The sequence below is a fragment of the Felis catus genome, chromosome E2, assembly GCF_018350175.1.
Source record: "Felis catus isolate Fca126 chromosome E2, F.catus_Fca126_mat1.0, whole genome shotgun sequence".
Lineage (NCBI taxonomy): Eukaryota > Metazoa > Chordata > Mammalia > Carnivora > Felidae > Felis > Felis catus.
In genome coordinates this window covers 2,764,556-2,783,253 of record NC_058382.1, presented here as the reverse complement: position 1 = coordinate 2,783,253, position 18,698 = coordinate 2,764,556, and the positions used below count along the sequence as shown (strand labels likewise).

The following is an 18,698-nucleotide window of genomic DNA, read 5'->3' as shown; positions in this document are numbered from 1 at the left end:
GTTTGGAGGTTCCTCAAAAAGTTAGAAATACCATATGATGCAGTAATTCCACTATGGGCTATTTACCCAAAGAAACAAAAAGACTAATTCAAAAAGATGTATGCAGTCCTATGCTAACTGAAGTATTTACAATACACAAGATATTGAAGCAAGCCAAATATCCACTGATAGATAAATGGATAAGGAAGATGTGGTATGTGTATGTATGTATATGTGTATATAGATGCACGTATAATGAGCAGTGAGCAATGTATAGAATTGTTGAATTCTACATTGTACACCTGAAACTAGTATAACACTATGTTAATTAGAATTCAATAAAAAAATTAATGAAGTGTTTTTGACCTCAAACTAACTTAAGATTTTCAGAGGGTTCCTAGAAAAACTTGTTCTCTGTCCTTGTAAAAGAGATGCTAAACTAACTTGATATGTTAAATTACATAGGAAACATCGCCAAATAAAATGATGTTTAAACTTTTTCAGTTTTTTTTTTTAGGAATATAAGTTATTATTGTGTTTTAGACACTGTATACAATTCTTAGAAATCTGATATGTTGTGATAAAGTTACTAGTCTTAATTCTAGTAATTATCTTAGTATGTTCTATTTTAGAGAAATAACTACATTTTCTGGTCAAGTGAATGCTCATTGGATCTTTAGCCTTGGAAATTTTATGTCTTTTTTCTCCAGGAATGTACGCTCCATAATGGCATCGCTTGGATAACTTTGAGACCATGCCACTGCAGTAAGAGTTTTCAGAACTAATGAAGACACTGATGGATTCAAAATAACTGTTAATCAAGGATAAAGCAGATAAGAATTAATTACATGGGACTGGATGAATTTATAAGGGCAATTATTACTTCTAGGACTTTGTGTTTGAAACATTGCTTATTATTTAATGGTTTGACTTACAGATTAAAAAAAACCTTTTTCTCTTTTAAGCTATCTACAACTTAGAGCAATTTGGTAAATTATTCATTGTAAACAGAATTGAAGCATTATCTTTTCTCCCTACCCAATCCCTCCAGAATTTGGAAACTGAGTATTCTAATTTTCATGACAACACAGTTGTTTGCATAAATTCAATAAAAAAATTCATTCTCCTTGGAACCAGACACAATTGGAAGCCAATTGGCTAAAGTACCAAGGCTTTGACTAGAAGGTCATCTCTGAGAATGATATGCATTGAATCAGAGATGGCCAGACAACTTGAAGGAACCCATGGCTTGAAGGAAACCATGTTTTCAAAGTCCTGCTGGGAAAAACCAGACTCTGCCTGGTTCATGGGGTTCCCTGCCTTACAGGTCAGTGAAGAACCTCAGGATATTTGGAACCTTGAGCAAAGAGGAATTCACCCAAATCTATAGGTATTGCAGGTAAAGTCTGGTGGCAAATACTTGGCTTGGCTTCCTAGCCTTGAGGAGCTTTTAAAAGTCCAATCTGAGATTCCTATGAAAAGTTCCAGCAGAGAAAACTCAAGAAGAGCCTATATAATCAAGCACTATTCTTGTATTTATGCAAATAATTGGGGTATTGCAAAATATACAAATTAGACTCACTTTAACTACATAGGATAGAAAAAAATGTTTTAATGGAAAACTATAGGCACATTTGCAGACGTTAGATTCTAGTCCCATTATAGTCCAGGATGGATTAGAATAAGAAAATAACAAGATTTTATTTGTACTGGACTGGATTCTGAATTCTTCTAGTTTTCTTGGGTATCTGGCTACAAGTCCCCAAAGTAACAGTTTTAATTTTTCTCTCTCACTCTTACTTGGAGTCATAAAAGATTAATATTTTCCTGACCTCCAAGGTGAAGCTGGACAACTTGAGAGCAATCTCTACAATAGCTTTTGTATAGACAACTTCACATGTAGTATGGGATGGGCCACTCCATAAAGCACACACATAGTTCACCAGTACATTCCAAATTCACTGACTGCAACCTGTTGCAACTAGATTGTCCTCCTCATCTCCTCTCAAGATGCCTCAAGGGCAAATCCAAAAATCTCAGCTGCCTGCTGTGGACTCAAAAACTGAGTTTATAATCATGTTCTAATAACTGTTGCTTTTCTTTTGTTTCATAGAAATGCCTCGTATTAAATACCTGATTGCTTGCACCACAGAACTAAATAAGACACAACTAGTTTAATGCGACTGAACTATTCTCAGGACCACAAAGCTAATTCAATGAGTTATAGGACAGTGGACTTTTGTTCTTTCCTGACTTTTCCAGTCTGTGTTTTTGTAACTTTTTACAAGATCCTCTTAACTCATTCCATTTAACCTGAATTACTTCATAGCTACTAAATCAGCTTTGTGTTCAGAAAGTTCCACGCATTGGAAGTTTCAAATGGGGGATGGAAGGAAATGTCATCCTGAAATATGCCACTTTGAAGTAAGGATTAATTTGAGCTGAAGGCAACCTAGAAGTGGATACAAGAAATGCTTTTTGCCATCCTTTGTTTGCCTAAAGGCAGGACATTAATTTTCAAAGGTGTCCCTTCTCTTGTCTCTATCTGGAAGGACCAAAGTTTTGTCAGCCTGGAGACAGCACTAGAGTAGTCTACTTAAGAAATTAGTCTTTATTGACATTTACTTTCCCTCATATTTGCCTTTCCACCATTTGTCATCCTTGGAAACCGAAAATGCTTTCCATCCTCCTGTTATTTCTCTATAAATTAATTGTTCTTTATCAAAGAGTCTATGTATGCTTGAATTATAAGCCACCTCTGGGTTACACACTCAAGTTTCTCCCATGTAAATGGGAGATATACATGTTAATAAACTCATTTTTACTTGCTAATATGTCATTTATTATAGAGCCCTAGTTGAGAATCCAAGAAGAGTAGAGGAAATAATTTTCCTTGCCCACAAAATATTGACGTATGTTTTAAAACATGATATGGCAAAAAACAGAATTAAGAAGACAGGTGGGGTGTCTGGGTGGCTCAGTTAGTTAAAGCGTCCAATTCTTGATATCAGCCCAGGTCATGGTCTCATGGTTTCTTAGTTTGAGCCTTGCATCAGACTCTGCACTAACAGCACAGAGCCTGCTTGGGCTTCTCTCTCTCCCTCTCTCTCTCTCTGCCCCTCCCTGCCTCGTTTCTCTCAAAAAATTAAAAAATTTTAATAAAAAATAAAAAGACACTTGACAAATTAGAAGATTTGGGGTATATATCACAAGTATACATATTGTTAATATGGAAATAATTTTTAAAGATTATGGGGGAAAGATCGAATTTTAGTAGAAAAATGAGAAATTGGACAAGTCACAAGAAACCTGCAAAATTGTTCTTAAATATATGAAAAGATGTTCAACTTTATTCATAATTAGAAAAATACAGGGGTGCCTGGGTGGCTCAGTTGGTTAAGTAACTGACTCGATTTCAGTTCAGGTCATGATCTCATGATTCATGAGATTGAGTCTGAGTTGGGCTCTGCGCTGACAGTATGGAATTCTCTCTCCCTCCCTTTTTCTCAAAAATAAACATTTTAAAAAAGAAAAATACAAATTAAAATTACACCAAGATATTGTAGGAGTGCTAACAATACTGACTCCATCTTTGGCCCTCCATCTTGTTCATGCACATGCAATGACCTCACTTAGGAGGCTATTTCCAAGCCTCATGGGGGTTAATGTGTATCCTGATAGGAATGCCTGAAGGCTTGTTCTGATCTCTCCTAAAGTGGTGCTCAGAAGGCGCCCCTGTAGATAACTACGCTTTGACCTCACCACAGTGACATCCTCACCCCTTGTTCCATCACTTTTCAGTTTCCACGTGTCTTCTCAATCTGGAGGACACTTTACTGTCCCTGCTCTACCTTCTAGCAGATAGCATCATTGACCTAGCAGGTTGATAATAAGTAAAATAACATTCAGGTAGCAAGATAGATGATGGGGAAAATGAGTACCTTCATACATTGCTGATGAGAATGCCAAATCTGAGACAAATTTATAAACAAAATTAATGAGAGTAAGGACTATAACCTATAAAATAAGAGTCCATAAAATACATACTGGTATAAATAATAAGATAAATTTAGTAGGAATCACAGAAATAGAACCATTAGGCACCACCGTGGTCTTAATTTCAGACAAGAATCCTCAGTGGATTTTCATAATGACCAGATAGTGATATAATCTCAAAACAACTATCCACAATATATATTAAAGACAGAAAATCTTAATGATGTAGAAACTTCACAGGTAACACCTTGACAAAAAGAGTTTACTTACAAGGAGTAAAATAAGAATCATGTGACACCTGATGAGATTCATGGAGAACATATTCACATCTTGCCAAGAGGGCATATTTTGAATTTAGTTGAGGACTTGTCAGAGAAACCCAGATTGATGGACATTCTACAAAATAAATAGGTAGTCAAGATGCTCAAAAAGAAGCCCTGTTCCAGATTAAAGAATGTTAAAGAGAATAAATAAATGCAGTGTAGGATCTTGGATTGGATCCAGGACTAGAAATAGAACATCAATGTGAATGGTGAAATTTGAGTAGTCTTTAGATAATAGTATGGTATCAATATTTAAGTGTTAAATTTTCTGATTCTGATCATCATACAATGCTTATGAAATATGTCAGTATTTGCTGCATTTGGGTGTTCAATTACAAATTTTTATATCTGAAAATATTCCAAATATGTACAAAAATAAAAATAAGGAACATTAGCAAATTACATTTATTGAGGGTGAAATCCACACCCTGAAAAGCAAAGCCAAAATACATTGCTGGCAATAGAGGCAACATAGTTGATGGTGGTAGGGGCACCCTATATTGATTCCAAAAAAACTAAGGAGTCCTAGCTAAACAAAGAAACACAGGTCAATCATATTTGCAGGAAGCACTCTGTACATGGGGGTACTGTGTGAACAAGAAGAGTCCCATTGAAGTTTTAACTTCCCATCAAAGAAATTGGTTGCAGATAAAGGCTAACAACTTTCACAAACATCCCTGAGTTGTAAGAACACATCTCCCAAAATGTATCTTCCAGTCCCTTCCAAAAACCTCCTGATACAGCTCGATGAAAAACAAAAAAAGCCCCTCTCCATACCAAATGGTCAAAAACACAACAGCCCTGGAACTACACAATTATCCAGAATAAAAAAACCAGAGAACTAAAAATAAATGGCCTCTGACAACCTCTCAACAGAAAAATGCCAAAGAGAAGGGCAACACTTATTAAGTCCTGAATAAAAACATACTTTATAAAACAATGATATCTATCAAGAATTCAAGGTAGGCATATAAAAATTCAGGGACAAGATGACAAGCTCACAAAGAATTGAAAAATATAGAAATAAAGAATGTATGTCCAAAACAGAAGAGACTCACAAATATGGAGAACAAACTGAGGGTTACAGGAGGGATTGTGGGGGGGGGGAATAAATGGGTAAGGGGCACTAAGGAATCTACTCCTGAAATTGTTGGACTATATGCTAACTAATTTGGATATAAATTAAAAAAAAAAAAAAAAAAGATCTCCTCGGCCATCCCTCAAAAAAAAAAAAAAAAAAAGAAAGAAAAGAATATATGTCCAAATATCCTATGATTTCACTCATATGAGGACTTTAAGATACAAAACAGATGAGCATAAGGGAAGGGAAGCAAAGGTAATATAAATATAGGGAGAGGGACAAATATAAACTCAAATATAGAGAATGAACAGAAGGTTGCTGGAGGGGTTGTGGAGGCGGGATGGGCTAAATGGGTAAAGGCCATTAAGGAATCTACCCCTGAAATCATTGTCGCACCATATGCTAACTTGGATGTAAATTAAAAAATAAATTATTAGTAAGATAAAAAAAGGAAGGAAAAAAATAAAAATAAAAGAATGTATGTTCATTAAGCCACTTAAAACAACCCTTCATATATGGAATAATTCTTTCGACAAAAATTAATTAAAAAATTTTTTTAATGTTTATTTATTTATTTTGAGAGACAGAGCATGAGCAGGGAAAGGGCTGAGAGAGCTGGAGCCACTGAATCTGAAGCTCCAGGTTCCTAGCTGTAAGCACAGAGCCTGACCCAGGGCTCACTACTCACAAACCATGAGATCATGACCTGAGGTGAAGTCAGATGCTTAACCAACTGAGCCACCCAAGTGCCCCAGACAAAAATTGAGAACAAGATTATCTCTACATCCCCACTAAACTCTTTATGATATTGGCAAATTTTATTTTAGAGCAGGTGCAAGCAGGGGAGAGGGGCAGAGAGAGAAAGAATCTTAAGCAGGTTCCATGCTGTCAGCATGAAGCTTACCATGGGGCTTGATCCCACCCCCTTAGGATCATGACCTGAGCTGATATCAAGAGTCCAAAGCTCTACCAACTGAGCCACCCAGGAGTCCCAATGACATTGGGCAAATTTTAAATAATCATGGACCATAGATTTCCTCTTAAAAAAAAAAAATGTGGACATGAGTTGTATCTCTGACATTACCCTGATTGTTATTCCAATCTTTACTTATTTTGAGAGACAGAGATAGCATGAGTGGCAGAAGGGCTAAGAGAGAGGAGAGAAAGAATCCCAAGCAGGCTTCACGCTGTCAGCACAGAACCCTACATGGGGCTCAAACTCGTGAACTGTGAGATCATGACCTGAGCCGAAACAGAATCAGATGCTTAACCAACTGAGCCACCCAGGACCTCCTGTTATTCAAAATAAGAAACAAAACAGATGAAGATAGGGAAAGGGAAGGAAAAAGAAGATAAAAACACAGAGGGAGGCAAACCATAAGAGACTCTTAAATACAGAGAACTGAGGGGAGGTGGATGGGGGGATGGGTTAAATGGGTGATGGGCATTAAAAGGGCACTTTTTGGGATGAGCACTGGGTTTCATATTTAAGAGATGAATCACTGGGTTCTACTTCTAAAGCCAAGACTATGTTGTATGTTAAGTAACTTGAATTTAAGTTTAAGAAATTAAAACAAAAGAAGATACAGGAAAAAAAATGTCCATGAGATTACTGAAACAAAAAAATAAATAAGAATAAAGACAAAAAAATGTTGTTTACCTCTTCAAAAAAATAATAAAATAAAGAGGTCTAGATTTCACTCACCATCACCTTGGATAAACCAGTTCGAGTAGTCATTCAAAATCCTCGGAACGAGCAATCCTTGAGATAAGTGATAAAAGATGTCAGGAAATCTCTCGGATTCCTTAAGATATAAATGCAATGAAACAAAAAGAGTTTATGAGCAAACAATATAGACATTTATCTCTGTCTGCTCTTCTCGGGGCTGCACAGTTCCTCGTATCCCAGATTCAAATCGCTCACCTGTTCAGAGGCAGTTGGGGTTAGAAAACATTAATCTTCACTGTCAATCTTTCAGCGCAAGCTCTCCCCACCCCTCACCCCCTACACTATTTCCTTTACTCTTAAGGACGGTCAATTGATCCTAACCTCAGGGAAGTTTAGTTGATTGAGAATGGCTGTCATGTTTGATTACATCAAGAAAAATTCAGACCTGCCCTCTGGGTTCATCATAAAAAAGTGTTATGATCAGTCAGCTATAGCAGCCATGGATGTGGGAGCAGAGAACAGCGGCGTATGTGCCATGTATTTAGGATACCTCCTTGTTATGTTGTTAATTTCCTTCCCTTCCCTTCCTTCCCTCCTCTCCTCTCCTCCCCTTCCTTCCCTTCCTCTCCCTTCCTCCCTCTCCTCTCTCCCCTTCCTCTCCTTTCCTTCCTCCCCTTCCTCTCCTCTCCTTTCCTTCCTCCCCTTCCTCTCTTTCCTCCCCTTCCTCTCCTCTCCTCCCTCTCTCCTCCCTCTTCCCTCCTCCCTCTCCCCTCCTTTTCCTCCTTTCTTTCCCTTCCTTCCCTTCCCTTTCCTTCTAGCACACACAAGCAGGGGAGGAGCAGAGAAAAGGAGGGATAGAATCCCAAGCAGGCTGTACACCGTCAGCACAGATCCTGATGTGGGGCTTGAACTCATGACCCTGAGATCAAGACCTGAGCCGAGATGAGGTGCCTGGGTGGTTCAGTCGGTTAAGCGGTGGACTTCGGCTCAGCTCATGAACTCATGATTCATGGGTTTGAGCCCCACGTTGTCAGGCTCTGTGCTGACAGCTTACAGCCTGGAGCCTGCTTTAGATTCTCTGTTACTCTCTCTGCCCCTCCCCTGCTCATGCTCTGTCTCTTTCTGTCTCTCAAAAGTAAATAAACAAAAAAAATTAAAAGACCTGAGCAAAGATCAAGAGTTGTACACTTAACCAACTGAAACACCCAGGTGCCCCTTGTATACTTCTTAGATGTTTACTTATTTATCTAGATGGGGGGGGGGGGTAGACAGCGGAAAACAGAATCCCAAGCAGGCTCTGACGTGGTAGCACAGAGCTGATACAGAGCTTGAACTCATGACCTGAGCCGAAAGCAAGAGTTGGACACTTAACTGAGCCACCCAAGCACCCCTCTGATACTTCTCAGATTCATCATTTTATCAAATGACAAGACATCCTCAGATTCCTTCAAAGCGACCAGCATCAACTCACCTTGGCATTAGAGGTGAACTAGGACTTGGGGAAGATTTGTATGGTCATGAGATATGGTCCATCCTGGTCCCTTTGGACTTTCTGCCAAGATACAGACTCTATCCATGGGGACTTGGCAAAGTTTGGGATAGTACGCTTCCAACTAGGCTCCCCCATGGCATTCATCAAATGGACAATGTCAGACACTCAAGGTGTTCATGGCTGTGAAATAAAGGGGATAATCATGTTTTTTATATGTTACATTAACATTGTAAGGAAAATTTTTCATGGGCTGAGTGCCCAGAGTTCTTTAATCTCAGGCAGGCCACTATAATCTTGACTATCAATTCTGTAATATCTGTTCTCTGTCCTATTCTCCCTGCACACTCCACCTCTAGGGTGATAGAGTTTTTAGCTGAAAAAGACATTGGAAGTCCAAGAATCTGAAATCCCTATCTCCAGGTCAGGGACTCCGTGTGCTTTGGTTTTCTAAGTTCAATTTAGACCCTTAGAATATTTTTCATTAGCAAGCCCCAGTATGTCACATGTGTAGAATCAAAATCAGCTTTCCTCTGTGCCTGCTCCTTTTTGAATTTCCATCTAAGTAGATATAGTATTTATTAAACAATGTATTATCCTCACCTCTTAGTCCTCATCCACATCCAACTGCTCTCCCAGATTACATGTCCTATACATGTCTCAAATTGATTCCCTTCTCCTGTTTAATTAATCCCTTCATTTCTGAGCTGAATATAAAAAATAAATAGGACACAGATCTTGTCTTTAATGGTCTGATTTTCATAACAGGAGAAACAGTTATTTTATTCTTTTTTTCCATATACCTTCCATGGGTGACCACCCTTACTTTTATTAATTTAATATATGCAACACCTGTGTTCCAGATACTGGCGTTCTCAGTCTTCAGTATCAGATACTTAAGCAATTGTGTCCTGAAAGGCATATCAAAAATTAATGTAAGAATACTGTAGTGTTTTAATTTTGATTCATATGATTATTGTAATATCAAATGCCATTGTATAAATTCATGAATGTCATTCTCTCATTTGAAAACATTGAATTATAATCTTTTTTTCTTACTTGCTGGAGAAAAATTTTTATAAATTAAAGGTAAATAATATTTTATTATATTATTAGTGTAATCATAGAAAATGCCTATTACTTTTCTAGAATTTGGAAGAATATTAACTTTCTTCTTGTATTAATTTTCCCCCTCTTAGCTTATTGTTAGTGATTTCATCATTTCACGTAAATATTGAATTAAAGCATATAAAGCCCTCAAAACAGTACTATATACATTTTAAGTTCTAGGTAGGTGTCACCTGTTATTATCATGATCATCATCTTCTGGTTTCTGTCGATACTTTCCTACATGAAATGCACAAGAGCATCCTCTAAGACTAGCCTCACTTCAAGAACCCACACAAGAACATACAAGTGCATACCTTCAGAGATATACACTCTTCCTACCTGATCTAGGGTAGCTTGACATGATGCAATCATCATATCTCACCAAAAACTCATCCCAGGCAAAACACAAAGACTCCACACTGGTATAACTGGAATATGTTGGGACCTCCTCACCCAAGAGTGGACCAGACATCTTGACACAGTCCTGTTTTTCAGTGAAGCTTCCTGGACTGCTGGCTTCAAGTCTTTAACTTGGATGGAATGATCCCTTTAAATTAACCACAGAAGATGCCAGAACAGTTCAATTCAGCAGCTAATACAGGGTAAAGTGCATTTTTCTGCAGGTCTTAACTCAAGAGTGAGAGTTAAGGTGGGGGAAGCTTGACAGAGAGCCAAGCACTTAGACTTGGAAACATGGAAAGAGTGTGACATCCAGAGCAGTGAACAAAGGTGTGTGCAACTGGACTAAGGATGGAGAACACCTGAGGGAGAAAAGACAGTGTTTTCCAATAGAGGAAAGCAATGATCTCTTCAAGAAAGACTCTCTTGGGTCTCTCTGCAGGTTAGTAACATTGGCAGAGCCTCATTGATTCCATCTCACTTATCAGGATCCTCACTGCATTGCCCCCACGATAGGATAGTTCTGGTGTAGGAAGAGGAGACCCAGATCAAAATGGAGGATTGTTATCTCACAAGAAAAGGAGTTCTGGGACTTCTGGATTCAGCTCTATACTGTGGAGATGTAGTAAGAACATTGCTCCCACCCCCTCCCTTATGGTGATAAAGAGCTGGACTGACTTCAAATTTAATTCTTTTTTGGAACCCATCAGAGATCTGAGGTTGCAGAATAAACAACTCAAAATCTAAGGAGAGACCTTGTTTGAAAGCAAAGAGGGGATTGTCAATGTGCATTCACCTGGGTCAACACTACCAGGTACCTTCTAGAAGAGCTAAGCTAGAGCAGCTGCTGAACCCGTGAAGGTAGAGTATGAACTGGTCGGACGGTGTGAACCTGCTGGGGATGGGAGAGGGAGGGTTGTGAGTTGCACAAATGAAATCTGACCTGGCTTCAGGCTCATTCTCCACAAAGCCCAGCAGACACCCATGGAAAAGATCTAAGAGAGCCCTAACAAGTGTCCATCTTGGTATACCCTGGGAGGTGGAAACAGTGGTCATGTAGGAGGGGCTCCTGGATAAAGATCGAATCTTGGAAGACCCAGCTGTTCAAACATGGTTGGGGGACTGACAGCTGCCTCTTATTCAGAATGCACCTCATCAACCCCTGTCTCCCTCCAAAATGTCCCTGACCAAGGTAGACAAGGCTGATGAGGGGACAGCAGGTGCTGGCAGCATCTGTTAAGGGAAGCATCTCTTCCTAGTTTTTCCAGCTTTGCCATCTGTGGCAAGTAGACAGGAAGTAGTAGCTCAGGACAGGAAGTCCATGCTCAGGTGAGCAACTACTGAGATGTTTATTTTCTTTCACTACCCTTTGAACCATAATGCGTTATCACAGAAAAATCCTATCCTTCTTTTCTAGCTCCACTAAAGGAGGGGGGGAACCTTTAATCTTGGGACGAAGAGGAACCACCCCTGATCTTAGGGCATTGGTAAACATCCACTGCTCAGAAACTGAGGGAATTCATGGCCAGCAGATCTGTCAAAGAAAAACTTATCTGATAACATTAAAGATGGTAAAACAGACTTTAATCAGAACCATCATGGTCGGTAGAGGTACCACTGGAATGGAATTCTGCAGTGGAGGAGAGAGGTTGATCTGAATTCTGAATACAACACAAGCAAGTGGGTATTTACAGACAAAGGGCAGGATTGGGGGGCATCAGGTAGAAATTACTAAGAGGAAATATCTGTGGCCAGGGGGGTTCTGGCTAAACCTACCTAGCAAGATTCTTGTTGAAGGCAGGCAAGGTTGATCAGACATCACCTGGAAAATGGTGGGGGGTTAAGTACCCAATCAGATAGGAAGGTGAACAGATATCCAGAATAGGGATTCTGGTTAAATTGACTGAGCAGGATTCTTGCTAAAACCCATTTTGCAAGGACATGCATAGATAAGTATAGAAGCTTCAAGAGCCTGACTGAAGGTCAAGCAAAGAATCTTGGTGAGTGCCCCCATCTTATTCAAGGAAAAAAGAGATTCTTCTTTTCTCTGAAAAACTACAGTCCATTTTGTCATTCGGTTCATTAAGGACCAGCTGAACTATCTGTTGGGATTGGGTAGTAGAGGATATTTGCTGGATGATACTAGCAGTCAGACATTTTTAATGAGGGGATTTTCCATAACAAAAGATTGATAGAAACCCAGTTTCTGAGCCCAGAGGTCAGCCAGTGAGATTTTTAAATTTTTTTAATGTTTATTTATTTTTGAGAGAGAGAGAGTGAGACAGAGTGTGAGCGGGGAGCCAGAGAGAGGTCGACAGAGAATCGGAAGCAGGCTCCAAGGTCTGAGCTGTCAGCACAGAGCCCAATGCGGGGCTTGAACTCATGGACAACGAGATCATGACCTGAGCTGAAGTTGGACACCCAACCGACTGAGCCATCCAGGCATCCCTAGCCAGGGAGATTTTTAAATGAGTCTGACACATCTTCAAATGGTGCAATAAGGGCAGTGATCATCTAAGGAATTTTCCTGGCTTGTATTTAGTATGTCTCTCATGGGTCACCTGGGTGGCTCAGTTGGTTAAGCATCTGACTTTGGCTCAGGTCATGATCTCACAGCATCAGGCTCTGTGCTGACAGCTCAGAGCCTGGAGCCTGCTTCAAATTCTGTGTCTTCTTCTCTCTCTGCCTCTCCCCTGCGCTCTCTCTCTCTCAAAAATAATGAATAAACATTGAAAAAATTTAGAATGTCTCTCATGATGGCATCAGATGTTGTGATGAACTTTCTGAGCGGTTCATACAGCGGGCAGCTTCCCCATACGTAACCTGTTGTGGTAATTTTTCCTCAACTTCAACTTGCAGAGCTTCAAAAAAAGAAGTTTTAGTTCTCATGATTCCAAGGCAGAAAGGAAAAAGTTCAAGACGTTAATTTGGGGAGTTGTAGCTAGATACTGGAGAAAACTAGAATTCAGGATTTTCTAAGGACTAGCAGAAAGCTCCGGACAGAACCCACAGGGATGCTTTACCACCTTCCATTAAAAACAAACGGGAGCGCCCCGGTGGCTCAGTCGGTTAAGCTTCCGACTTTGGCTCAGGTCACGAAATCATGGTTCATGAGTTTGAGCCCCACGTCGGGCTCTGTGCTAACAGCTCAGAGCCTGGAGCCTGCTTCCGATTCTGTGTCTCCCTCTCTCTCTGTCCCTCCCCTGCTCGTGCTCTCTCTCGCTCTCGCTCTCGCTCTCTCAGAAATGAATAAACATTAAAAAAAAATTTAAAAACCAACAAAAATATACAACTCTACAAACATCCCTGTTTCCAAAGATAATATTAGTCTAGTTTGTTTGCAAAGTAAGTGTGGTTTCAGTTAACTTTAACTGATTATTTACCTAAGTGCAGCAAGATTAAGTGATTGATCATATGTTTTTTTGTTTTTGTTTTTAGTTTGCTTTGTTGAAACTTTTTTTTAAGGAATCTCAGATTGGACTTTTAAAAGCTTCTTAAGGCAGTGTGCCTGGGTGGCTCAGCCAGTTAAGCATCTGACTTCAGCTCAGGTCATGATCTCATGGTTTGTGGACTTGAGTCCAGTGTTGGGCTCTGTGCTGACAGCTCAGAGCCCGGATCCTGCTTTGGATTCTGTGTCTCCCTCTCTCTCTGCCCCTCCTCTCCTCATGCTCTGTCTCTCTCTCTCTCAAAATAAACATTAAAAAAAATTTTTTTAAGCTTCTCAAGGCTAGGAAACCAAGCCAAGCATTTGCCACCTGACTTTACCTACAACACTTAATAGATATGGGCGAATTCCTCTCTTCTCAAGGCTCCAAAGATCCTGAGGTTCCTTACTGACCTGTAAGGCAGGGAACCCCATAAACCAGGCAGAGGCTGGTTTTTCCAAGCAGGACTTTGAAAGTATTGCTTCAAAGTATTGCTTTGAAAGTATTGAAAGTTGTCTGGCCATCTTGTATTTGATGCACATTATTCTCAAAGATGACATCCTAGGGGCGCCTGGGTGGCTCAGTTGGTTGAGCGACCGACTTCAGCTCAGGTCATGATCTCACAGTTTGTGGGTTTGAGCCCCGCGTCGGGCTCTTTGCTGACAGCTCAGAGCCTGGAGCCTGCTTCTGATTCTGTGTCTCCCTCTTTCTCTGCTCCTCCCCCACTCATGCTCTGTCTCAGAAATAAATAAACATTAAAAAATTAAAAAAAAAAGATGACATCCTCATCAAAGCCTTGGTACTTTAACCAACTGATTTCCAAATGTGTCTGGTTCCAAGGAGAATTGATTTTTTTTTTACTGAATTTATACAAATAACTATGTCGTCATGAAAATTAAAATAGAGTTTCCAAATTCTGAAGGGATTGGATAGGGAGAAAACACAATGCTTCAATTCTGTTTACAATAAATAATTTGACAAATTGCTCTAAGTTGTAGAATTAGTCAGAGAAAGACAAAAATCATATGACTTCACTCATATGAGCACTTTAAGCGACAAAACAGATGAACATAAGGGAAGGGAAACAAAAATAATATAAAAACAGGGAGGGGGACACAACAGAAGAGACTCATAAATATGAAGAACAAACTGAGGGTTGCTGGAGGGGTTGTGGGAGGGGGATGGGCTAAATGGGCAAGGGACATTAAGAAATCTACCCCTGAAATCATTGTTGCACTATATGCTAATTTGGATGTAAATTTTTAAAAATAAAAAATAAAATTTAAAAAAAAGGAGAAACTTTTTTTTAATCTAGAAAGGAAAACATTAAATAACCAGCAATGTTTCACATACAAAGTCATAAAAGTTATAATTGTTCTTATGAATTCATTCAGTCCCATGTAATTAATTCTTGTCTGCTTGATCTTGGGTTAGCAGTTATTTTGAATCTGTCAGCTTCTTCATTAGCTCTGGAAACTTAGTGCAGAGGCATGGTCTCAAAGTTATTCAAGCAATGCCATTACAGAGCATATTTTCCTGGAGCCAATCGTATATGCTTTTGGAGAAGAATCAGTAAAGCAGTAACTGTCTATAGATGACCAAAGATGTAAAATGGCAAGGTTAAAGATCCAGAGTCCGCTGACAAGGAACTTTAGTTATTTCTGTGATGTACAGCATTTTAACATAATGACCAGACAGAAAGAGCATTGATAAACTTCCATGAATGTCACATAATTTCTGGAATATCTATATTAGTAAATATTAGTAACATATCCATATACATATAACCTAAGAAGGTTTATCATCACTTTTTTAAACATTAAAATTGGTTAACCTATAGGGTAGCCTTTGCTTCCGGTGTAGAACCCAGTGATTTATCTCTTACATGTGACACCCAGTACTCATCCCAACAAGTGCCCTCCTCAATGCCCATCACCCATCTGACCCATCCTCCCACATGTCTCTCCTCCAGAAACCCTCAAATTGTTCTCTATAGTTAAGAGTCTCTTACCGTTTGTCTCCTTCTCTGTTCTTATCTTATTTTCCCTTTCCTTCTCCTATGTTCATCTGTTTTATTTCTCAAATTCCACATATGAGTGAAATCATGAAGCAGCAGAAAGATATCAAGAAATCACTTCCATTAACAATTGCGCCCAAACCACAAGATACCCAGGGATAAACCTAAGCTAAGAGGTAAAAGATCTGTATGCTGAAAACTATAGAAAGCTTATCAAAGAAACTGAAGACAGAAAGAAATGGAAGAACATTCCATGGATTGGAAGAACAAATACTGTTAAAATGTCATTACTATCCAAAGCATTCTACACATTCAATGTATTCCCTATCGAAATAACACCTAACATTCTTCACAGAACTAGAACAGACCATCTTAAAATTTGTATGGAACCAAAAAAGACTCCAAATAGCCAAAGTCATGTTATCATCAGTTATTATTTAACAATGCTTCTCACATAATGTACTAAATAAACCTAATTAGTTTAACATAACTCTTTTACAAGGTCGGAGAGAGAAATCCTTTGAGATTTTGTTGGCATTTTCCACTCACTTATGCCCAGAGTCATCTAATTATGCAAATACTTTCCAAATTACACCCACAGAAAACACTGTGTACAGTAGGCACCTCAGCTCACACTGCTGACACTGGGTATGCAATGCCATTTCTAGGTCAGTGGTTGATTTTATCCTCTAGGGAACATTTGGCCCTGTCTGGAGATATTTTTAGTTGTCACAACTGGGGGGAAGTGTTGCTGCTTCTGGCATCTAGTGGGTACAAGGCAGTGATGCTGCTTCACATCCTACAGTGCATAGGACATCCTCCCACAGCAAAGAATGATCCTGTCTCCAGTGTCAATAGCACTGAGGCTGAGAAGCCTTGATCAGATCCCACAGTTACAAGCTGAAAGCCTCTTTGCAATGAATTCCCAAATTTCTGGACCTCTCCCCCCAAGTCTGTTTCTAGCTCAGGAAGCTACAGTCCAAAGACTTCTTTTTGCTATTGAGATGTCAAGCCCTAAAACCAGAATATCTAGAATGTGGCCTACAGAAAGATTGCCTTTGTTGGCAAGAACTGCAGAGCACTGAAAATAGTGCCTTGACAGGGAGATTCATCAGCAAAATCAAGCCTGGATTCCTCCACACAGAGAAGGCAGCCTTTTCCCCATGTATCCATATCTTTAAGACAATCAATTCCACCTTCTTGCCTTAGAGGGATTCACAACGAATAGAGACATTGTCTCTAAGTCCTAGAAATGCTTGTTTCAACTACTTTCAGGGTGACTTCACACTAAAAGTACATTTCCTCTGTTGTAACCTCACATCTAAAGCCCCTATGATGGTGTATAATACTTTCCAACAAAACACATCAGGGGTAAATGTATGTAGTGTAGAAGAACCAACAAATACAAGTTTGAATCTCCACTTCTCTACTCTGGCTAGTGAGACATCTGACAAACAAGGTCTCAGTTACTGTTTTGCCTGAAAGGTACATTAAAGTTCTCATAACAGGACTGAGAATTTTCCCAGTACAAAAAGATCTGTTACATCACTCCATAATGATGGGCCTTGGACAAGTGACCTACTCTACAATTCAATTTTGTCGATCTTAACACGGGGAAATAGTGAGGAAATATCTTATTAATTTCTTAGTTGCTATACATAGTAGGTACACAAAAACATATTATGCCCCCACTGACAGCACCATGGTAGAGTGAAAAAGCTTTGCATCCACACAAGTGAGCTTGATTTCTTGTCCCTTCATGATCTTCTTAGACAAGAGATTTAACTTGGTTTAGCCTCAACTTCATTATAAATTTTTTAACATTTTTATTTTTTTTAAATTTTTTAACGTTTATTTATTTTTGAGACAGAGAGAGACAGAGCATGAACAGGGGAGGGGCAGAGAGAGAGGGAGACACAGAATCCGAAGCAGGCTCCAGGCTCTGGGCCATCAGCCCAGAGCCCAACGTGGGGCTCGAACTCACGGACCACGAGATCTTGACCTGAGCTGAAGTCGGACGCTTAACCGACGGAGCCACCCAGGCGCCCCAACATTTTAATTTTTGAGAGACAGAGACAGAGCATGAACAGGGGAGGGGCAGAGAGAGAGGGAGACACAGAATCCGAAGCAGGCTCCAGGCTCTGAGCTGACAGCACAGAGCCCGACACAGGGCATGAACCCACAGAACTGTGAGATCATGACCTGAGCCAAAGTTGGGTGCTCAACCAACTGAACCACCTAGGCGCCCCAGCCTCAATTTAATTATAAATGCAATGAATTTGCATTTATATGCAATTTATATGAGATGCTAATAAAATTTCTTCTTTGAAACACTGTAATAAGACTTTGATTCAATTTCTGTGATCTGTACAGCACAGCTTTAAAATATCTCACATTTTTAAAATCAGTAATGAAATAGCAGACTTGAACAATACTATAGACCAAATGGACCTAATAGACATAGTGCTTTCTATCCAGAACAGAAGAATACATATTCAAGTGCATGGAACAGTCTCCAGGATAGATCAAATTTTAGGGCAGAGAGCAGATCTTAAATTTAAGATGAAAATCATGCCAAATATCTTTTCCAACCACAATGGTATGGAAGTGTTGAATCACTACATTGTACACCTGTAACTAACATTACAGTGTATGTTAACTGGAATTTAAATTAAAACTTTAAAACAAAACACAGAAAAACTGGAAGTCAATAACAGGAAAAAAAATCAGAAAACTCACAGACATTTGGAAACTAAATAGCCTCTTGAACAACCATTGAGCCAAAGAGGAAATCAAGAGAATTAAAAAATACCTTTGGGAGTTGAAGAGAAGATGGCAGCATAGGAGGATGCTGGGCTCACCTCGTCCTGCTGATCGCTTAAATTCTACCCACATCTGCCTAAATAACCCAGAAGACTGGCAGAATGGACTCTCCAGAGCCAAACATAGACAAGAGGCCCACAGAAGGCAGTGCACACTACACGGACTGGTGGGAGGGAGCTGGAGCCGATGAGGGGCAGCCCACTTGGCAAGGCAGAGTCCCCGAGTCTGGCTTGCAAAAGCAGAGGGGCCAGACTGCATGAGTTCTGACAGCCAGGGGGACTTAACATCTGGAATGTTAAAAGTCAACAGCTCTGCTCTTGGAGAGGGGAGGACAAGAGGACACTGGGAGGGAGAGCTGTTAAGCCCCAAAGACAGAGCTCAGCTCAG

The 18,698-nt window shown here is 39.7% G+C and overlaps 1 long non-coding RNA gene across 1 annotated transcript in view; it reads right to left on the bottom strand.

Annotated features, from left to right (window-relative positions):
- The window catches only part of LOC123382374, a 63,413-nt gene that overhangs the window by 22,290 nt on the left and 22,425 nt on the right, over positions 1-18,698 (bottom strand). Inside the window, exons 2-4 of the long non-coding RNA XR_006590667.1 lie at positions 9,390-9,448; positions 8,520-8,720; positions 7,085-7,184 (exon numbers count right to left, since the gene is read on the bottom strand). This is a non-coding gene — a long non-coding RNA (uncharacterized LOC123382374). The remainder of the gene's footprint in view (positions 1-7,084; positions 7,185-8,519; positions 8,721-9,389; positions 9,449-18,698) is intronic.